This window comes from Mycteria americana, chromosome 2, assembly GCF_035582795.1.
Source record: "Mycteria americana isolate JAX WOST 10 ecotype Jacksonville Zoo and Gardens chromosome 2, USCA_MyAme_1.0, whole genome shotgun sequence".
Lineage (NCBI taxonomy): Eukaryota > Metazoa > Chordata > Aves > Ciconiiformes > Ciconiidae > Mycteria > Mycteria americana.
The window spans coordinates 113,530,150-113,554,798 of record NC_134366.1 but is presented as its reverse complement, the minus strand read 5'-3'; positions in this window follow the sequence as shown (position 1 = coordinate 113,554,798).

The following is a 24,649-nucleotide window of genomic DNA, read 5'->3' as shown; positions in this document are numbered from 1 at the left end:
TTAACAGTCTTGCTGATATAAATGATGCTCACTCCAGGTATGTGACGTTATATTAAAATGCTTGAAGTTCTATTTGCACTGTTGGTAACACTGGGATAGACAAACTATGACTGAAGAATAGGTATTAAAATTAGCACAATAGACAAAGCCACAGCTTTAAAATTAAGGGCATCTTGCTATAAATCTAATCCTATTTTAAAAAATCATACATCTCCTTTTCAATTCTGGGTGCCATTATGTTTATTTGAACATTTCCTGATAAAAATGATTCTTTCTTTCTTCACAGAGGCAACTGTAATTCATTTACTGTTTGAGAAGCAACCAAACAGGAGGCAAGTATTTCAACTGCTGCTGTTACAGAGAGTGTAAGACTTCATTCAACAAGCAGTCAAGTAAGAGTAGTTAAGAAATGGCAACATTCTGTATACGAGATTGAAAAATAAATTCAGTATATGTTTAAATTGTTCATTCATCAGATTATTCACTCTTCACACCAGATCCCACAGACAATGGACTAGCGGTCTCTGTCCACGCTCGTTTGTTCACACAGAACATCCTCCAGAGTACAGATATGAGTTTTGGATGACATGACTATTTCCCTGTTCCTTTAATAGCTGGGCATCTCACCCAGCCCTTCTGAAAAGGAGAAGGACTCTCACTTCCTTCTAAAGTCAAAAGATTCAGGTTTTGTTTCTGCCTTTTTCCATACCAGGCTGAATAGTATCAATGCAACAATTAATGCAACAGTTGCAGTAATATCAATTTTGCCCATCCCAGCTTGTAGGAAACCATTAATTCCCAGAGCAAGTAAGTTTGACCTTTACACTTTCACACGTCCTTGTTTCAAATATAAAGAAAAATATCCATCCATCCATATATACGTACATATATGGAAAAACAAATTATATAATAAATGTTTTGACCAGTGTCTGATGTCCCAGGGGGATCTCAGATGATTGGCAAGGTGCCATAAACGTTGGAGAAAGAAAACATGGAAATTACTTCAGCCTTATGGACTTCATAGTCGAATGCACATTTTACACCTCAGTCTCTTTACGTCACCACAGTTTATATTACTGCAGTGACCACAACAGAGTGATCTTTACCATTGCTGAATGTCTGCCTGTGCTGTTATCTGCTCATAAAAGATTTGAACTCCCGTTTTTTCTCACTAAAAGCAGTATCCTTTAGCAAAGTAGCATTCCTTGTACTCAATTTGTTGCCATCTGAACATACTTTGTCCTTCGAATGTCATCTCTGTTTATCTGCAATAGAAAATCAGAACTTCTCTACAAGCAAGAAAATACTGGAATTTAGCATTAGTTTGAGACTTCTGATGCTTCTGTCTTAAACAAAAGAAATGAAGGATATTGCTGGGCATGTTATAGCATTTTTTATTGACTCTACTTAATGAAATATGCTTCTATCAACTCATCCATATTAGTTCCTAAGTGACCTGTAATAGAATGTAATCTTCACAATATGGTAGTTATTGTTAAAATAGATAATGCAGGTGCTTGGGGTTTTTTATAATAACTTTTTTCCTTGATTTGTATAGTAATAATATGTAAATGTGGCATTTGGACATAGAAAGGTCTGATGATCTAATGATGCCTTACACCCGTATCACAGTGCACACTCATTCTATGTTACAGAAAGATACTATAGGGTACAACAAGACAAACTTATCAGCAATTTATTGTGTTATGCTTTCATCGGGCCAGCAGCAATTTGACCTGGCTGTACTTGAAAGCTAGCTTGACTTAAATATTTAGCTTAGCAGAAGTGAACTATTTTCTGTCGAATATACAGCTTAAGATGTTTAGTTAAATATATGGCTATGAGCAACACAGAGTGGTACTTTAAAGCATACTCCCTTTAGTATTCATAAAATTTCACTCGTACCTTTCAGAGCCACAACCTGTCATTATTACATTTGCTATTAACAGGGTATTTCATCTTGTTTGTTTTGAGGGATAATGACTTTTAAGGTTATGCATTCATCCTGTTGCATGCAAACCATCCTTGTAATTCCTAATAACATTCTTGGGACCTACTCATACAAATCCTTATTGAATTAAGAATAAAGAAAGGGCAGCATAAATGGAAAGAACATTGAAGGCAATGAAAACTTTTGGCATAAAAGAGTAAAAGTCAGACTTTGGTGCCCAGTGGCCAATTAGTTAGTTTAATAGCGACTCAGTTTATGCACACATAAAATATTCATGATTTTCACCAGTGTTTCATCTTGGATACAAGACTACAGGACTGTTAAAAACATAATTAAAATAGTTTTAGAATAATGCATGGAAGATATCACCAACAGGTCACTGGCAGAGTTTATTTGTTATTTATATTCTACACAGTTCTTACTTTCTCATCTCTGGAAATACATTCCCTAATAATTCTACCTTTTTCTCTCCCAAATATAAAGAGAAATCAAGTGACCTTTTAGCTACTGTAAATGTCATTATGAGCTGTGATGTGAACAAGAAGGAAGTGAAAGTTTATCGATCCAATCCTATAAATGTCTAGCAGACATCCAATGCAAATAAAAGAGGGGTGGAATTTCAAGAGCTCTTCACAGTGACCTGACTTTTAGTCCTGTCAAATAGACACATACATGACCTGCCCGGAGTAATTAGCAGACACAGCATCTCACTTGTCTTACAAACAACCTTCATTTTTATTAAATATTTCTATTTTACATGTATATTAACAAGAAAAATGTTCCTGTATATAATAGCTACAATAACGTCACACCAGAATTGTTCCAGTTTTAGGTGGGTGGTTTTTGTAGTTGTGTTTTGGCATCACCAAATGGGGTACAGGTGATAAATAAAAATGTTGTGTGATTCATTATCTCAGGAGAAAAAAAAAAAGAACAGAATGGGATTTCTTACCCTGCCTAATGATCTGCCTATTCTGTGGAAAACAGCTGCACCTTGACAAAAAATTAGTGTTGCTCTGCTGTGCCTGCAATCTTTGTGGATGATATGGAATTTGTGAAATTATGCCAATCGCTAACAAAATAAGCATTTGGCTGATACTAAAATATTTTTGGGCAAGAGAGAGAGGACCTAGGAATTTTCCTCAACATGCTCAGACTGGCATATATAATTTCCTCCCATGAATTGCCCGTGACAAATATTTTCACCCCATCAGGATCATTACATATCTTTTTGATTTAATTGTTGTTAAATACTAATTGGTCTATGAAGAAATACATTATCATATTTCATTTGTCAAGGACAGCAATGAAATTTATGTATTAACACTATCAAATCCAAGATGAGGAAGTTATAATGTTTTATCTTAATTAAAACATTATTTCAGTGCTTTAGAATTCAGTATGCTACTTCTTATATCAGTGGTATTACAGACTATGTAGTGTCTTCTTGTTTCCCATTTGCTGTGCAATCTGAGATGAAGATTGGCTATGAAAGGTACAGGATGCCACAGGCTTTATGTGATTATAAATCTAATTTATGTCAAAATGCTTAAAGTGTTAGATAATGACTTTGGAATATTAATGAATGTCTCATTAGAAAGATTAATAGTATATAAACTAGATTTTCATTTTGGTTCTAACATTGATACAGAGAACTATAGTGAAAGCACACAAAGACATGCTCAATTATCGTACTTCTCAATTATAAAATCAATTTCAGGGGGAAAAAAAAAAAAAAACCTAAGTGCTGTTTGTGTGCAGTAGATGGGTAACTCATTTGGTTAAACATCATCCCAAATACAAAAAGGAAGGGACTGAACTTAGTAAAATTGCTACTGAGGGGTTTCTTGGTAAGGAGAAGAGGAAAAAAGATCACGTGGTAGAAAATAGTTAAAAAGAGAAGGCAAAGGGTACTCAGAGAAACATGTAGAAATGCAACATAAAAAGCATGACATGATTTTGGAATAATAAGAGAGAGTATGAGAAAACATTAAGGTGTTTGAATGTGAGGACATTAATTTTAGTATGGTAATGACAGGATTATGTTAAATTGAATCATTGGAACTGGTGGGAGAAAGCTGTTTTAGACAACTTAGACACTTAGGAAGTAAATGACTGAAAAGTTCAAAGATATCAAATCAAGAAGGAACCAAAGTTGTGAATCAAAACCCAACATGCACCAACTCAGCACTGATGGCAGAACTGACCCCCCCTGCTGCTACCCTACCTGGGCAGCTCAGGTAACAGACTGGGCAGGTCCCCTGCCTCAGGCAGAGGTCATAAGCCAGCTTCAGGCTGAGAAATGGAGAGCAAATTCAGGTAATACCTCATTCCAGCAATGAAGTGGGTGATGGAAGTCAGCTATACTCTCCCTTCATTCTCCCAGACAAGAGAAATACACTGTCTTGTCAAGCCCACAGGTCAGGTATTTAGGACTGGCAAAAGGACACAGGTAGGTATGTGACAGTGCTGAGACAGAGCAGTGGCATTCAGGCCACTTTTTACTCGGCTTGGGGAACTTTGTTAACCCTGATTCACTTTATTGCTTAAGAGAGGTGCTTTGCTCAATGCAAGTCTTAATTTTGCTACTTCAAGGCAAACTTGTTTCATCCTTATCATTAAATTTTTCTTTCCTTGCTAAGAAGTCTTGAGGGAGCCTTGAAAATAAAACAAACAAAAAAACCCCAAACAGGTCTTTTAGAGACAATGCAAGACTGAGTGTAAGTGAATAGCAAAGGGTATAAAGAAATGAAGTAAGAAACTAACGATGTAAACCTTATATAGGAAGGAAAATGAATTTGTTAATTAATTGGAAAATATTTAAAGGGATCAAGAGAAAAAGGAAAATTGTTTTAGAGACTGGTTTGAGGCTTCTGACGGAGGCTGGAGATGTAAGAATGTGGGAGACATCATGGCTGGAAAGTAGGTCTAAGAATAAGCTACATATAGGTCCTAGATGAAACTTTTGTATTAGATAAAAGAAAGAACAATAAGGAACATGCTAGAGACAGGATAAAAAGAGAGAAGATGCTAATAACGTATGTATCCAATTATCAAGATAGAAATTAATAGAAGAGAAAAAAAGTCAGGATTTCAGGAAAAGGCAGAGAAAAAAATATTTGGGTTTGTTGGGTTTTTTTAGCTTGTGTCTGCTGTTTCAGTTCAGCAGAAAGGCTCAGAGATAGAGAAAAAATCATCAGATGATTTAGTCAAAAGCATATTCTGATCTGAAGACCCAAGAAGAGAAACTAAAAGTGTAAGTGTACAAAGCTGGAAATAAAGCAAGAATAAAGGAATATTTCTGGAAGATGCACTGGACACTTGAAAAAAAGTATAGCTGTCTGTGCAGTTATGATAGGAAAGGGAAAAGAAATCACTTATAAGAGATGTTGCATAGATTAGAGAAGAAGATGATACAGATCTTTTCAAAATTAAAAGGTCCTCCCTTTCAAATCTATGATATTACTGAAGTGAGAGTGCTAGCTTTAGGAAAGAACATAAACCCAGTAATCCCACCCAGACTACAAGAAGACAAGTGGATCCAGTTTAAAAGCAGATGCTTCACAAAACAGCATTTTCATAGACTGTGAGAATACCTTGCTCACGATGTCAAATTATGGCTTAATCCTCTGGAAAGGAAGGGATGTGAATGAATGTTGTTAAAAAATTACATTCATATTCAGTTGCTGTTGCATCTAAGTAACCTTTAAGTAAATGAGATAATGAGATTGGGAAACCACCAAACACAAAATATGCCATCAATGCAAGTAAATTGATGATTTGTGCATATAAAAAAGATAAATCACAGAATCACAGAATTGTATAGGTTGGAAAAGACCTTTAAGATCATCGAGTCCAACCCTAAACCTAACACTACCAAGACCACCACTACACCATGTCCCTAAGCACCTCATCCAAACGTCTTTTAAATACCTCCAGGGATGGCGACTCAACCACTTCCCTGGGCAGCCTGTTCCAATGCTTGATAACCCTTTCAGTGAAGTAAAATTTCCTAATATCCAGTCTAAACCTCCCCTGGCACAACTTGAGGCCATTTCCTCTTGTCCTATCACTTGTTACATGGGAGAAGAGACCAACACCCACCTCTCTACAACCTCCTTTCAGGTAGTTGTAGAGAGCGATAAGGTCTCCCCTCAGCCTCCTTTTCTCCAGGCTAAACAATCCCAGTTCCCTCAGGCGTTACTCATAAGACTTCTGCTCCAGACCCTTCACCAGCTTTGTTGCCCTTCTCTGGACATGCTCCAGCACCTCAATGTCCTTCTTGTAGTGAGGGGCCCAAAACTGAACACAGTATTCAAGGTGCAGCCTCACCAGTGCTGAGTACAGAGGCACGATCACTTCCCTAGTCCTGCTGGCCATGCTATTTTTGATACAAGCCAGGATGCCATTGGCTTTCTTGGCCACCTGGGCACACTGCTGGCTCATATTCAGGCGGCTGTCAACCAACACCCCCAGGTCCTTTTCCACCAGGCAGCTTTCCAGCCACTCTTCCCCAAGCCTATAGCGTTGCATGGGGTTGTTGTGACCCAAGTGCAGGACCCTGCACTTAGCCTTGTTGAACCCCATACCATTGGACTCAGCCCATTGATCTAGCCTGTCCAGGTCCCTCTGCAGAGCCTGCCTACCCTCCAGCAGATCAACACTCCCGCACAACTTGGTGTCATCTGCAAACTTACTGAGGGTGCACTCGATCCCTTCGTCCAGATCATTGATAAAGATATTAAACAGAACTGGCCCCAACACCGAGCCCTGGGGGACACCGCTTGTGACCGGCCGCCAACTGGAGTAAACTCCATTCACCACCACTCTTTGAGCCCGGCCGTCCAGCCAGTTCTTTACCCAGCGAAGAGTACACCCGTCCAAGCCATGAGCAGCCAGTTTCTCCAGGAGAATGCTGTGGGAAACCGTGTCAAAGGCTTTACTGAAGTCTAGATAGACAACATCCACAGCCTTTCCCTCATCCACTAGGCGGGTCACCTTGTCGTAGAAGGAGATCAGGTTGGTCAAGCAGGACCTGCCTTTCCTGAATCCATGCTGGCTGGGCTTGATCCCTTGGTTATCCTCTACGTGCCATGTGATGGCACTCAGGATGATCTGCTCCATCAGCTTCCCCAGTACCAATGTCAGGTTGATAGGCCTGTAGTTTCCCAGGTCCTCCTTCTGGCCCTTCTTGAAGATGGGTGTCACATTAGTTAATCTCCAGTCAGCAGGGACCTCCCCAGTTAGCCAGGACTGCTGGTAAATGATGGAAAGGGGCTTGGTGAGCACATCTGCCAGTTCCTTCAGTACTCTCGGGTAGATCTCATCAGGCCCCATAGACTTGTGAGTGTCTAAGTGGTGCAGCAGGTCACCAACCATTTCCCCCTGGATTATGGGGGCTCCATTCTGGTTCCCGTCCCTATCTTCCAACTCCAGGGGCTGGGTACCCAGAGAACAATTGGCCCTGCTATTAAAGACTGAGGCAAAGAAGGCATTAAGTACCTCAGCCTTTTCCTCATCCTTGGTCACTGTGTTCCCTCCCCCATCTCCTAGGGGCTGGAGATTCTCCTTAGCTCTCCTTTTGCTGCTAATGTATTTGAAGAAGTGTTTTTTGTTGTCTTTTACAGCAGCAGCCAGATTGAGCTCTAGCTCAGCTTTGGCCCTTCTAATTTTCTCCCTGCACAGCCTCGCTACACCTTTGTAGTCCTCCTGGCTTGCCTGCCCCTTCTTCCAGAGGTCATAGACTCCCCTCTTTTTCCCGAGTTCTAGCCAAAGCTCTCTATTCAGCCAGGCCGGTCTTCTTCCCTGCCAGCTCGTCTTTCGGCATCTGGGGACAGCCCGCTCTTGTGCCTTTAGGACTTCCTCCCTAAAGAATGTCCAGCCTTCCTGGACTCCTTTGCCCATTAGGGCTGCCTCCCAGGGGACTCTCTCGACCAGTCTCCTAAACAGGCCGAAGTCCGCCCTCCGGAAGTCTAAGGTGGCAGTTTTGCTGACCCCCCTCGCTGCTTCTCCACATATCAAAACCTCTATCATTTCATGATCACTCTGCCCAAGACGGCCTCCAACCATCACATGGCTCACAAGTCCTCATGGCATCACAAATCATTGGCATGCACAATAACTAATAAGTATGATGCATTTGGAAACTCTTTCTGCATAGGTATTACCCATGTCATTCTGTTCCTTTTTGCTGGCTCCTGAGTTTTTAGTCCTAAAAGTACTCAGTATGTCTGTATATCTCCAATTACTTCTTGCTCCCAAGAGGCTATTTTATCACTTTAATTCCATCTCTGAGCAGAGAAGTACTTTCTGAAGTCAGTACTAACACCACCTCTTTATTGGTGTATAAGCAGCATGACATGCAGTGTTATAGAACAATGGAGGTGGCATCCATCACTCCGGAGCCTGAGGTTATGATTCAGAACCCCCAATGTGCAATAACAGTATCAACAAGATTGGAGCATTTTCTTCACTGTAAATATTGCAGTCAATTATCTGACCATGTGAAGTTACTCAGCAGATCAAATTGCTTATTTTCAAGGCTTAATTCTAAGCTAACTCCTTTCTATGGCAATTATTTTCCTTATCACAACCCACAATTACTATGAAAACATTATTCTGAAATTGGTTTCTGTGCTGCAAAATAAGTGAAATAGTAAACTGATCAATTACTTTGAATAATGATGAAAATTTTTTGACAAAAACTTGCCACCATTTGTGCAAATATTAAAATCTGTAAGTTTTCCAAATTAACTGAATTAATTTGAAATGGGACTATTCTACATGCAGTCTGAAGATGTGATCTGGTTGTTTTTCCTTGCTAAGGAGCAAGTTATACATTTCAATGTCATTTATGTTACCCATTGCAATGAAAGTCAACTGGAGTACAGTTAAAAGTCTGTCGTGCATTTTCAAAATGGCCAGTCTTCCATGAAGAATTATATTTTCTTCTGAGAAATAAGTTTTTAATAAGCAACTGGGAGTGCTTATTAGTCAAGGAGTCATGAAAGTTTTAGATTCTCATTAGAAAGAGAGCCCAGTCCATAAACATCTGTACCTTGCCTGCCCTTTCTCCTTCACTAAGAGAGCTGAGACCTTTTCATAGTTAAAACAGCAGCTAGAACCCACAGCAGGTTATATGTTCATCCTGGCCCAATGAACAATTATTTCTAAGGTCTTATGTAGTACTATCTATTGCTCTGAAAATACCGATTCCTCAAGCCCGACTTCTGAAACTTTATTTCTCTAACAGTTTGCATCATCACTCCAGTTATAGAAACACACACATATGTATACCAAAAAAAAATCTTGAGCTGTTTCCTTAGAAAATCTGTATCCGCAAAAGATATCATCATTAAATATTTGTAATGAAGGTCCAAGTCATGTGTGCTATCAACTGATTCTTTGTAAAGAATGAAGAAAGATGTTGGAAAAAATGTTTGAAATATGAACCACTTAGGTTCTTAGGTCATTACCCACACTGAAGCAAGATACCTGGAGACTTTTCAACGATGAATTTTCATTCTCTGCTTAACTTACACAAATAATGAAGCCTTGCAAGTTCCCTGGGTCATATTTCTCTATGATGGTATAAAGAGATGGAAAAGTTTAGAGTGTTTCTCTCATAGTTTTTCCTTTGCCTGGAAAAATTATGGCTGGTAGTGTTCACACCAGTCCCTCCTGTGGATTCCAGGGCTGGCCTAACTGGTCTCCTTTTAACATCAGTATTAGGTAGACATGAAGCTCTCCTAAAGCAACAACTTCTGTTTCTTATCTTGGTCTCAGAGCAGTATTAGATGCTCAAAAATCACAAGAGTAATAACATTTCAGGAAGATCTGTCCTTTCTTGTATCAATTTACAGTAAATATAAAAAGTGGTTGAAATAGTTGTTAGTGTTTTACACACAATCTGCTAGTTATTAGCGTGACAGTACTTCACACTAGGGAAACTGAATTCTGTATCATGAGATGTTATGAAATTTCAAATTTCAAATAGTTTTTTATCAATGTGGACAGTAGCCTATTTTATATATTTCTTCAAAATATTCAGTACTGCAATCTATGTGTCAGCTTCAAAGTTCCCCATCGGTCATTACATGTTTTGTTACTAAAAGCTTGTTGTTGTTCTGTTTTTTGTACAAATATGTCCCGATATCTAGGAGCCTGATATCTAGTTTTAGTCTGTGTGTCATCTACTGCCTAATTAATCAGGTCATAGATCTTCAATATGCTGGTCTTGGACCATTACCACAGCCCTGGTTGTTCTTAAAGTTGAAGGGAAAAAGTTTTTCCAAGATCAGCTGAAATCTTATGCTATTACTGTCTCCTTCTGTTGTTGAACACTTTTCATTACTCATACATATGGTTTAATTAGACATAAATTTCTGAACAGTCATTGCACATCTTAGTGTCCAGCATGCTTCTTCAGATGTGGCGAATATATTCAACACATCCCAAGTTTGCAATATTATTAAACAGAATCTTGACTTTTACTTGCAGTTCATGTAATTTCTTGTAAAAGAGTATAACTTCCAATGACACTTGTCTTTGTTATTTCAAGGAAAAAATATTCAAAATGTGACTACTGTAGTTCATTCTTTTTGGTTCTTTGCGTGTGATGATATATTGTAACTCCTTTTCCGTAAAGACATCTGATGGACCTGCAAGCATTCGTGGTTTTCCTGATCTGTATCTAAAGTCACAGCTTTGTTGGACTCTCGAAATCAAGTGTTGCAGTCACTTGAATGCAGTCAGCAGCTCCATCTTCTTTCCAATGGCTTATATCTGCATGTTTGAGTGCATGTGCTTTGTGATCCTAATGGTGATTAGGTGATTAGGCATTCCAGAGAGTGCAGAAATTAATTCCTTTTTCACTGTAAGCATGGTCTTTATTAAAAGCTGCTGGCATTGTATCATTCACACCTGAATTGTCTTCCAAGGCACCACATTACAAACCTGAATTATTGTTGTTTTAGTTTTTCCCTCACACTGAGAATATTCTGGCCTTATATGGCAATTAAATATTGTCTTACTACTCAGCAGTGGGTGGTACTGCTGTGTGTTAATTGCTACACAAAGTAAGTGATAACATGTCTTATTTCATGTCTTTCTTACTGACAGCCTGCATGCACCCCGTGGTAATTATGACAACTGAATGAACGGCAGCTTACTTTTCTAGGACATGTACCTTGAGAGTCATGAGAGATATTACAAACATGCTACAGTATCTTCCTTTTCACTGCAAATTTCTGCACCCTCCGTCTCTGCATGTACTGAGTCTCTTTTCAGATCTTCCTGCTGTATTTTCAGCATAGGGAAATAAGTACTCCAATTTCTTACACTTTTTTCTGTGCATTATCATTTTGTCTGTCTTTGTGCTGTGGGCTGAATTCTTTCAATTTCATTCTGGTTATTTGTGATGAATTATTGAGTCTCAATTTTCATTCCCTTTTATGGATAAATCAGCTGCCCTGTTTAACTTGGATGCATGATATATGGGCTAAGTCTCTGTCTTTCAATTAAAAACTTAATTTAAATTTTCAAATTTATCTTTAATTACAGGATCTTTTTTTACTATCCACAAAGTTAAAATGTTCCCATCTCTGTAGCAAAAACATTTTTCTGCTCAGTATCAGACACAAATATCTTCCTATTGGTTCATTTTCTAATGGTAAAGTATCTTATAACTTTATTGGCTGTCCCCGTGTTTCAGACATAATTGCTGACAGTATTTTCCCAGACATGTCATTTCTTATGTGTCAAACATGGTATTGATTCATGTGAGTCCATTCTGAGTTACTCACAGCCCCCATCTTATGCTTTTTCTAAGATGCACATGGCCCGACCCTATTCTACATCCATGTACCAGGTGACCTACAGCCACTTCTCAGCTTTTATCAGTAAAAAAAAAAAACCAAAACCAAAAGAAATTACCTTCCTTTTCTTATCTTTAATGCTATGTGAGCTCAATAAGCACTAATAGATTTCTAATTTTAACTTCTTTTTTTTTTGTCTGGAAGTCCAGCATGCAGTTATGCCTCTATCCTTCTCTGCTATCCTTCGCTGTTATCCTTTTCCCAGTGCTTTTAACTGCTGCATTGTTTGCTTATTAGTCAAGTTCCCTTGCTCTGAGTGTCCCTAGACTGGTCCCTTCCATTGTATTTCATGTATTTCTTGCTGGAAAATAAGAAAAGGTGAGATGTTCATGAAAACCTGTGAAGAAAGCCATTTATCCAAATGCTAAAAGCAGCTCTAACATTGAATTCCCAATAGTTTTGTTCTCTGGAGCATTACCGAGATACTTGCCTCTGTAATTTATATTCCGTCATCCAGTTGTTATTAAAATTAATATTAAAGGAGGCTGGACTTGCCAGCAATGGAAAGATCAGAGGGATGGGGTGTAAGAGAACAGGAGCATCTGAGATATGTCTGAGGAGTCTGGGGTACCTCACTGAACTTTTAGAGTTTCAGGAAGAAGTAAGTGGGATTCAGAAACTGTATGTTTCTGAATCATACATTCCTGAATCATATGTATGTTTGAGGGGAGAGTTTTTCCCTCCCTTGATAAACATTCCTCCCTCTGGCTGCTCTGATCTCAGAGGAAGGCTCTCACAGCCCTCTCCTCAGTCTTTCCCTTCCTCCACATGAGCCCCTGTGTTCACCCATCCTCTCCTCCCCATGGCATTTGTCCTCATTTCTGCACGTGTGGTTGTTTTTTCTCACTAATGCTGGCTTTTCCACTTATTCTTTACTGTTGCATTTGCAAATGCCAGGCTTTAAGACACAGTGAAGTATTATGTATAAGAATATTGATTTCTGTGTAAATATATTTTGAAAATGGTGTAACGGAGTTTTGCAAGAAGCAAATGATGACCAAAACACACACTAAAATGTCAGATTTCTAGTTTCTCTTCACGTCTCAATTGGACAATAACCTTTTTTCCCCTTGAAAGTTGTAATGTGAAGTCTGAATGGAAACCTAACTGTAATTGCCTTTGCTATATACTAAATCACATGAAATGTGAAAGATATAATATATAGTACAAGTAGGAAGATCATTTGTTGGGCAGATTATGTTAGTGGTAATTCAATTCTGACTGTATTTTCTATCATAGCAACTATTGTATGAATAGAGCTGTGTGACCTAACAGTGTACGTCTGATTTTGTTTTCTCAGAATAATGGTACAGACAGAATCTCTGTAAGAGAATGAAATTTTTATCTCAGTGGGAAAAGGCAAGAAGTAGTTCCCATTTGCTGCCCTTGCTACGGCTAATGTGATGCAAAAAGACCTGCTCTCTCCTCAGCCAGGAAGCATGTTCCTTCACCAATTTTGCCTGAAGAATTATTCCTAGAGCCTGCATATGAGAATGCTGAGAAGCACTACCAGAAGCACTGGTGAGAATGGCAGCTATGTTACAGTAGCAATAACTGTGAGTTGGAAAAACACTTCTGAAAACTAGAAAAAAAACCAAACCAAACCAAACCAAAACACCCCCCCCCAAAAAAAAAAAGAAAAACACCAAAGCAAAACAAACGAAAAAACCCCAAACACACCCAACCAACCAAATCAGCACATCCAGGTTCCTAGAACATACGGATTTTCCAGGAAAAAAAAAAAAAATGCTTTAAAAGTATACAGAAGCTGACAAGAGGAAAACCAGCAATGACACAGATAGATAACAAACTATGACCAGATTTTGCCTAATCCTTACCTTAGTGCAGTATTTGGAAAGGGAGATGACAGTGTCCTAAAGGATGTGGAGAAATGCAAAAAAGCTGATGCAAATAACATACTTTTTAAGTCTCGACACCAGCACATGGAATTCCACCCCTTCCAGGTCAGAGGCAGCCAGCCTAGCTCTCAAACTGCAGATAAAGAGTGAAACTGGGGGGAAGCCTGACCTCCATCTCTTTCTTGCCCACCCCAAAAGCTATGTTATGCTGTGCCAAGTTTGGTTTCTAACTGTAGCTTGAAATTGGTGTAGTCATATGTGACATTCTTCTGCATCAAGATATCTGGCATGATCCACGTGACTCTCTCATCAAAGTAACATTCCTTCACAACTATGTGCCATTCCCTGTCTGTTTAAAGGCATTGCAGAGTACAAAGAAAGCAAAATGAATCACTGACAACCAATACAAGAATGGGCACAGTCTGCAGGCTCTCGACTTGGGGGGCTGCAAAGACTCAAACCATTTGTTCCAAAAGTAGCCAGAACTTCTCTGTATACTTTCTGTATGGTTTTTTGCTAAATGGCTATGAGAAATACTGTGGTTGTTTGTAAAGGCAACACCATTTACCATTCTGGTTTGCCTTGCTTGACTTAGAATTCAGATACAAGTGGAGAAAGGAGAGCCTTCCATGTAATGTTTCCTTCTCTTTTACATGTGGTCTGCTTGTTAGATCACCTGTGGGAAGGGACCTAGGACACTGACGATTCCCTTGGTATCACCTTGATGTCTGTCATAGTTGTGGGTTTTGGTCTTTTAGTACAAAATCTTACATATGTTTGAAGACATTAGGGAGGTCTTTGGCTCAAGGAGTGTGGGAAAAGATTTTGTGAGGTCCAAGGGAACTCCCCTATATGTTTACCTGCCAATGCAGAGGATTTGATTTGCTAAGCCAAGGTGTGCATTTCTATATTTAATAAATAAGAAGTACCATATTTTATAGCATTTACCTTCTTCAGACAGATAAGGAATTATGTTTCTTCTGTTACAATCTTACGTATATACTATAGGGTGGTTGGACTCTGTGTGCTGTGAATTCATCACTTGCATTAGAAGAAAATAATTATCATAACGAAACACATTCTCTTTCTGAAACTGTTGCTAGGACACTGGCTTCACCTAGGAGTATTAATTGACGTACCTCTGAGTTTGTAAAATGATCTAGATTCTTTCTTTCTCAGCAAATAAACATCTACTCGCCAATTAATTAGGTAGAAGTCCAAATACTGCCTGCTCAAAGCACAACCCATTTTGAATTAAAGTCAAATTATTTCCATTGACATAAAGAAAAACTAGGTCAGATCGTAGATAAAATTAAGAATAAAAAAAACAGAGAACTCTACTGACTGTAAGGATTGTAGCTATAATTTCCCTTCCTAACATATTTTGCTATTTGCTATTTTACTCTTGTTTATTAGATTGCTGACTTTCATAGAAAATGGTGTTTCCCACCAGAAATACATTTTATGGATAAATCCTTTGAGATTAAAAGCATTTTTAAGTATAAAATATTCACAAACAGTTGAACAGTTAGGCCATTTTTCCAATTCTGAAACTTTTACATCAGGGTCAAACCTTCCAACAGTGAATGGAAATGTTGATCACCTCAGTAGAGCTCCCAGTTTAAGACAGTATACCAGCTTGTTCGTTAAAGATCAGCTACATAACTTCTGGCAATTAAAATCCAGTAAGGTGTTTCAAATCAGTCATGAAGTAACTGAGGTAATAAAAATCGCTAGACATTTTTAACAGTTTTGGTACAGACCCATGAATTTAAAATCAAGTTTCAGTTTTCCAGCAGTCTAGCCTTTTTATTACATTCTCTGTCCCTCTATCTACTGGCATATTTATCAAAGACGATATTTATAGAAACACTGGCAAAAGTTAAGGGTAGCTTTATCTGTGTCCCTACTAAAATTATATTAAATTTTAGAGTGTATAATAATGATAATGCTTCAAAACATAAATACCAAATTATATGCCACTACTAAATGGGCAGAGATTTCTGATGGAAAATGAAGCAGCGTTTCCTGGGTTAGATTAGATTTGATCTGTATGATGTATAAGATGAATAAAATTTTTTTAAATGAACATACTTTAAAGCACTGGCCTGTTTATCTGGTTGTTTTTTTCTTTCTAATATATACATGCAAGCTGAGGTAAGTAATTTTTTTATGTACCCATCTGGAACCAAAGCCCTTAGTGATTCAAGAACAAAGCAGATTTGATGCACTATTGATTTTCTACCTTAGCGGTAGAAAAACAATTGCTCTATGCAAAGATCTGTTCTTCTGGATCTCTGCCATCCATCTTTTTAACATTTATGTAACGTAGCATTTGCATAGAAAAAGAAACTCACACAAGGTTAAAAAGGAAAAAAAAAACTCATAAGAATTTTAGGTAAGTCTTCATATTGCAAAATAACTTTTGAAAGGTATTTAGTACACTTTCCACTATTAAATATCTGGACTTCTTTGTAGTACAAAACTGCACTTTGAATTGCATCTGCTCTTACTTCCCTGCTCTCAGACCACATGCTGGTCAGTCTACCTGCAGCAGTGCAGGAACAGGGTTAGTCAATAGGTGCTGAATTTCCTTTCCTAGACAACCCTGAATGCAGAGTTTTGGCCTTAAACTTTCCTGAATCAAACTGTGGTTTATGTAAGAGGCACCAGGCAGCCACCGGTTTGGAAAATCAGTCCCAATGTCTCTATGGAAGCATAACAGGAACTGTGTCAGGAAGCTCCTGCTCGGGATCTGGTTGCATCTGAGCCCAAAATTAGTTTCTCTCTGTTGTAGGATTTCTTTGCCTGTGATCTGCAGACAGTTTGGAGCTCTTCAGAAGTGGAGAGCAAATCACAGGAGCCGAGTTAGAGCGTAACCTTCTTGTGATATATTGTGCTGTAAGGGCTATTTCACAGCAACATTCACAAGTCACTAAAAAGTCCAAGACAAAGCAGTATTTTACGTGTTTATAGGTGCAGACAACAGGATATTTAAGGCAACAATCCCATCAGTTCATAAATCATTAAACATGAGAGTGCCTCCAGTTCATGACAAAGTTCAAGAAGAAGAATATTTTATAGAAAGAGTGTGTGATATCTACACAGAAATCTGAAGCATTTATATATTCTGAAAAAAATAAGTACCTTCCTTCAAAAGGTCTGTCGTAAACCCCCTAGAAGATATGTCATTGCATTCTACTGTCAGGTCTAATCCTGTATCATTTAGTATGAATAGTAAATAGGAATCTGTTCCTATACAAGGCTGATCAAAATTCAAATTGAACATTTTCCATCCCTAAAATGAATGTTTTATGGAAATGTTAATAGCCATCAAAGGGAAAAAAAAGAAAAAAAAATGAACTGGAAGGATTGCACAGAAATCTAAGTGAAATATATTGCCTAAGGTTGCATCAAACCTAATGCCTGTGTTGTCTGATGCTACATCCTGCTATTGTCATCAGGATCCCAGATCAGCATCTCTCATGCTGCAACATCATCCCCAGATATTTCAGGATGAAAGCAAATATTAGAGAACCTCTGCTTTGCGTGGAGGAACTGCTCTCTTGAAATTCATTTTGCAGTCTGAACACTCCATCACAATTCCGATTCATTCCTTCAGTAGTGGCCTCATCTACCCAAAGAGTGTTCCCACCCTGTAGTCTAAAATTATGATTTTCACAAAGATAATGACTTTTCCTGCCACTTTTTCTGCATTTTCTATTTTGTCACATTGTACTTCTGTTATTCATGGCTGATATTTTTCTTCACCCAGCCTCATCTCTTCCTCTGCTCTCTAATGTCATTTTAACTATGTCTCTTCTCTGTGCTTTCTGCCTAGTCTGCACTGTCTGCCTAGACAGTGCAAGACAATTTGGTAACCACTTTTTGTCAGGATTTCAATAATTTGGTCTAGAATGCTTCTTCAGAACTATTTTATTAATAAAGGACAAAGCAAAACAAAAACACCAGTACATGTGTTCCTACAGAAAAGTATGTTTATGACATTTTTGTCTCCTTTAACCTTGGATTTATTTCAAAGCCTATAGATGTCATTTACAGTCTTTCTGTTTACTTCCATATGCTTGGGTTCCAACATACGTGACTCTTGTGAATAAAATTTATATCTTATACATGCATGTGAAGAAACAAAGAAACAAATAAGGAAGGTCAGGGAGAGACAAATGGTGCAAATCAGCATTATTCCATTGGTTTCAGTGGAGCTATGCTGATTTATACAATTTGAAAATGACTTATCTTAGAAAGAAATGAAATTAACTTACATCAAAGACCAGTATCCCACAGAAGAAATTTGCCACCTGTTGCTGCCACCATATGGGACAGATGGCTTTGAGGAAGGGGTGGTAATCAGTGAAACAAGTGAATATAAGAGCCAATATTCAGAATTTTACTGGTGAACCAAATAATTGCTTCTTTCCAACCCATTTTACGATTTTGTATTTACCATGCCACTTGGGTAGCTGACAGTAGATTCTGGACCACATGAATTAGATGATAGCAGCTGCTATCCTCAGTTCCGTATTCACATATTTTTACATTCTCTCTCCTTCTGGTTAATTTTGTTTTGCAGAACTGTGGATGGGTCCTACAAGTGCTCCATGATAAGATTCTACTAAATGGACTAAGATAATAATCAATATAATAACCAAAAAAGGTTTAAACTGATGTGATGAACTGAGGAGAATCTTAAAGTTTCTTATTTCTAATTGCACTCTGGTTTTACCTAGTATCATTGTTTCTTTTAAGTGCCAGAGGAGTAAACCTTATTTGAGGACTTATTTTCATGTTTACTTTATTCAAAGAATGATTCTCATATTCTGGCTGCCAAGGTAGATTTTTATGATTCTGATATAGATTATTTTCACTGTCAAGAAAACACAGCTTTGGAAAGCACAGAAACAATCAAATAATAAAAATGTGTGAAGTATGTTCATGCAGAGTGTGCCAGAACACTCAATCAACTGATTGATTGAAAAGACAAAATGTTACTGTTAAGGTTCTTTTTTCTTAAAATTCTAATAAAAATAATAAAAAATAATAAAAAATAAAGTACATTTTGCTATTTTTAAACTACTAAGCTTCAGTCAGATTCTAAGAGTAAACACTTCTCATTTCTCACGCAAAAGAAGTAAGATTATATCAAGAAGAGCAAAAACTGTGAATGAACCATAAGAATTGTCTGTCAAAGTCTGTAGTTTACAGCTTAGGCGTTATCAGAGGTTACTGATAGGTTTCTTAGTATGAAATGAGCTGACATCTTTTCTCTCTGTATTTTTGAGACATGTTAGTTTTGTAGAGTTCTCCAAGGTTTCAGCAATGTTTTGGTAAGACCGTGGTGGTTTATGTCTTTATAAGTAAGTAAGACTAAAGTAAGTGAAGCCACAATAAACTAAAAGAATCAGCTGAGATGTACTTGAGCTAAATGATGATATTTACCCCTGGAAAGAAGGCAAAGTATGCACCTATTAGACGTAAGGTAATCAGGAATCACTCTCAACTGAGTGCGAACAATAAAGAATTATGGATCCATACATGAGGTATAAACTAACATAAACCTTCAAATTCCTGCATGCACACCCTCCCCCTCCCATGTCCTCTTCTGCTTTTCTTTCTTTTCAAGAGTAGAAGCAAGAAAGAAAGGGAGGTGAGAATTTGCTCCATGCATGCTCCCTTTCTCAGTAGGGAGCAACAGCTATAAAGGAAATCCACAAAGGTTTTTTAAATTGTAATTATTTGATCATCTTTTGTGTTGAAGTTTAGAGTTTAAAAAATTTAAGTTAGTTTTGTAATTCAGTATCAAATCTGAAACAAATATAACAAATACAGAAATCATTACAGAGCACAGGTTTATATCTTGCTCAGGCCTAAACTTCAAGCATGAAAAAGATGTCTGACGTATTTGTTCAATTCTAACATACGTTTACACAAAGCGATTAATCACCAGAATATCTGATATCCTTTGTTACATCTTCCCAAAACCAACCTAACTTTGCAAGTATTCCTGTTGCTGAGTTCTCCATGAGTCAGTCAGGTTTTTTTCATTGTGACTATACATTGCCCTGAAATGTATGTGGCAAATACATATTTGTCACAGTAGAAAAGCCATACATGGATCTCTGGTCAAAATCTGCCTCAAAACTTTTAATGCAAATTTGTGCAGTCTGAACAGCTTTGTTCATTTAGTGTTATGGAGTCAAACCTGCATATCTGCATTTTTAGTAGCCATTAATTGTTGTCTTGCACTGTTCTCTGTGCCTTCCACTTCATTAATCACAGGACAGTGGTAGGCCAGGGGGTGCGCAATGGGAGCACCTAAACTATAGGGAGTAAATTTTCTGCTTCTGCTCAAAATTGTGCAGCAAGCTGCCCTTCCAACATTCTTTTTTATAAGAAAGGCTATTTGAAAACCTCTTGTAAGCAGGAACTGAGTTATCTCAAAGTCATAGTGAAAGGCACAATATTGTGGTACCTACACCACTTTATCTATTATCTAGTGATGGCACGTTATGGTTACAATCCTTTGTCACATAAATTTAAAACTATGAAAACTTTGACTACCCATGGGAAACAGAGAAATTAATGAGTAACATATTTGCAACTCAGTTTTGTTGTCTGTTCATTTTTTTCTAAATGCTAGTAAAAGTAATCAAACAGCTGCATTGGATGTCCTGGGCACACCTGGCTACAGGATGCCCTGTGCAGGGGTGGCCATGAGCTGCCCTGTGTTGGTCATGGACAGCTCTGACACCGATGGGAACAACACTGCAGTCTGCCAGGGATCCCTAGTGCACCAACATTGACATATTTCAGAAAAAGACACAGCCACCATGGGGAGTGGACATGTGAGGAGACAGCTGAGGAGAAATGGAGGGGACATGAAGGGGCCATTTCTGGGGACATGGCTGGAAATGTACTCTGGGAAGGATGTGCTCCATACCAGAGCAGGGACTACTGAGGGACCATGGCTGTGGACAATCCACGCCAGGGCAGAAACACCCGCAAGGGACTGAGGCCCTCAGTGAAGGTCTTGGGAGGCATCAAGTATAAAATGCAGCAAATACAATGGGAGATGAACACGGGGAAATGGGGATGAAAGATGTTTCCTAAGTGTTTGTTTAACTGACTATGGTTTTTCTCAATATCTGAATCAGTAAGAAAAGGTTATGTTGTCAGTAAATTAAGTTAAATTAAGTAAATTTACCCAGATTGAGACTATTTTGCCCACAGCAATGGGTTAAGAAGATTCTTTTCCCCAGTATTTTAAGATATATTGTGGTGACAGACGTTCTGATTTAAATTAACCTGATTTTGCTCCTCTCTCAATAATTTGACAGTTTATTTTGCTGACCATATGGCTATAACTAGAACCATAATCTATTGTATTTGAATTGAAGAACAAGGTGCTGAGGACAAATGATAAGAGAATAATTTGCTTTCCACCTCCGCTATTCCCTGCAAGGATGTTTTGCATAATAAAAACAACTTTCTAAATTAAAATTGTTCCATTTCTCATATCAAGGTTCTCATTCTATTTAGAAGAATTTTTTAACATATTCAACGCTTTATTTAATACTATAAATATCTTATTTCTGGTAGAAAATGAATTCCTACAGTCAGAAAAGAGGAAAAAATGCTGAGTTCCTGATTTCGCTGGTCAAACTTCCGATTAAACATTCTGTGCAATGTGTGTAAAGAAGGATTGTATTTTCAGCACTTAATTACTTTAGCCAGTTGCCATCTGTTCTTTGAATTCTGACCTTTCTTTCCAAGTTGAGGCTACATGGAGTGTCTGCAGGCAAGCCAATTAGATCATGGATGTTTCATGCTGACATTACAACAGACTTAATGTCCACCTGCAGAACCCTGGTTGATAAATTTAATAGTGATGACACAGTGGCCTTCTGCAACCTTCATCCAGCAAGCAAATAATAGTTTATTACACTTGGCATTGTTCATTTAAAATGTGGCACAACGAGCAGTGGCAAAATCACATTTTGATTTGTATCTTCAGCCCATGACATTAATCATACACTGTCAAAAGATTTTCATGCTACAGTTTCTCACAAAGATAATGCAGGTTAACTCTAAAAAACAATCCCGTAAAACTACCCTTTCCTGGGCTAAGAGGAATAGTCACAGACTGAAATAGCATGGAGCTTTAAGCCACCTATTCTCCCGTAAAATTCTCAGACGGCCAAGGCTGAATTTCGTAGGAAGTCCATCACTCTACTCTCATACCGCCTGTCCTCTGCTTATGAAAATGATTGACTGTCTATAGAGCTCTTACACTGGCAACATGAATGCATACAATATATCACCACATTTCTAATAGTAATCATATTAACAGGTGATTGTCCATTATTAACATACAATAGTGATACAATACTACTTCAATATTGTTTACTAGTAAGTGGTAAAGACATGTTCAAATCTATCTCGGCCTCCAATGAGGACCAAATTACTTGTGTGAACCTCAAAATGTTTTAATTTGTGAATATAATATTATCATCAAAGAATATACATATATAGGACTTAATACCTAAAAATTTCTTTTCAAAGAAGCTTCTGGAAAAATATATAGCTTCAGTATCATTAAGTCTCTGAAAAAAATAAGAAGAAAGATATACGCTTCCTTGAGGAACACTTTGAAGCTGACTGTAAGTGCAAAAATGCACTGGAAGACATGGTGTGAAGCCTATCAATGTCAATGAGAGTCAGCCCTTGTATTGATTTTCATGGTCTTTGAATCATGTCCTAAGTGTGAGATTTTGATAACCCATTAAAGCTTCCACATTTTAAAACTGAACTTCTTCTATTGATCCACTAACTCAAAGACAGAAAATAAATGTTACATGAAGAAGCACAAATCCTTACCGCTGTATGGGAGCACACTACTTCAGTGTTTCCTGTGCTTACAGTACTGAGCCAGACTACAGTATACGTAAAGCACTATGTTGCAGAGTTTCAGAAGCAATTTTGCTGAGTTTCAAGGAGATTAATCTCTTAATAGAACCGCAGGTTGTCTGTTTGTTCTTAATAGGAATCTTTTATTCCTCTCTCCACTACTTTGATGCTGCAAAGTGCAATAAAACTGCATTTGCACTGAATGAGATTCACTCTATTTCAGTGCTAGGTAGTGATGGAACTTCTAATGAGCCACTTTGCTCATTCTGTTTATTTGGCAGCAGCAAACAGAAAACTCATGCATCAGGAAAAAAAGTCTGGAGGTTATGTCAGCTTGCTGAGTCTATCCCTCTAAATGGAACATTTTTAGGATTCTGGATAGAGAACTAGATGTTATTTCAGCTTAACAAATGAGTCCAAACACTGAATTTCTTCTGTACACATACTGAGATGCTTCAACATTTCCACAATAACATCTGACTAAAGGGAAAATTAAACTGGCTTAGAGAAACATTTAACACAAAACACCTTTCTTAAAGATAATAAAAGCGTTACATTCAAAGTGTTACACAGAAATTAATTATACTTTTAAATTGATCTATGATGCATATATGTAAATGTTAAATTTTTCATTTGAAACAGGCACAATAAAGTACTTTTTCACTGAAGACTACAGATCACATCAACAGCAAATGTGTCAGTCCTTAATTTGCTAGAGCATACCATTTACGTCTCTGATCCCTTCTTTATTACCATTTAACCATGTTTGTGGCAAGACAATCTGAAGACCAGGCATGATATTCTTTCGATGTTTTCCACCATCACTGCCTACACACTTTTTTTTCCAATTAAATTTGGCCTAAGACTAGTATCAGTGGATGAGCATATACAAAAAAAATCTCATCCTCCATGCCTTGTGATTCTTTTGGCCCCTTGTGATAATTAATATTTAAATATAGATTTATTTTATTTATTATATCAACAAATTTATCACATGTGTGTGCATACACACATACATACTTAGTATCAGTCTTGCTCAAACCTACTCCCCAGAATGCAACAGACAATGTTCAAGCAAACAGAAGTACTATTTTATTTTATTTTTTTGTGACCCATACATTTACTTATTTTATGACCTGACAATGTGTTTGTTCTCACCTGGCTGGCATTTTAAGACTTCTTCAAAGAGCGGACTTTCTAACAGCGTGGCTGCTAAGGACTGCCCATGTACTCTACTCAAGCTCTTTATCTGCTATTACCTGCTATTTTTGGGCTGCAGTGGTCTCCTCCTCCCTGGAGGGAGGCTGAGACCAGCTCTAACCTTTTCTTACCTCTGAGTTTCTCTAGCAAGAGTATGTTTCCATCTACTACAAGGTTATACCCACAACTGCTGCAAAGCTGTACACTTTGGATGAATTTTCTCCAACAAATCTATTCCCCCCTTCCCTTCTGTCCTTCCCCTTCCCCTCACTTCCTTCAGTGTTGTCTTTGCCTGCTTCCTCACCACAATAAACCCTATAACTGGTCTGGGATCCCCCTCTTGTCTTTATCTAGCCACCCCAGTTGTCCTTCACCCTACCCGTACTCTTAACTGTGCCCTCCTGGACCTTTATTGTCTAATTTCATGCCCACTTTAACTCATAATTCTTCTGCCCAAATATATTGCTTCTATTAATCCTCCTACATTCTTTTCTGCTCAGTCTCGGTGAGGCTGAGCAGGAAGCTCATCTTGCCTTAGAAGGTGCTCGCCAAGCCTCGTTCCCAATTCTGGAGCTTTATGTTCGAGCTAACTGGAGAGTGGGCTTAATATTGCAATGGTAGTTGGATCCTCAGCAACTCTAGATGAGGTTTACTTGACCCTCAAAGGCAAATAAAGTCTGCCTTACTCCTGAACTTAAGACCCATGAATTCAGGCCTAGATGTTTTCCTTATTTCTTTTGTTTTGATATTGTTGTTGTTACAAATGACTTACAAAAATGAGGTTAAAAATTACAAGCATCTATAAACTACTTCTTAAGAGCAAAAAATGAAACAGATTA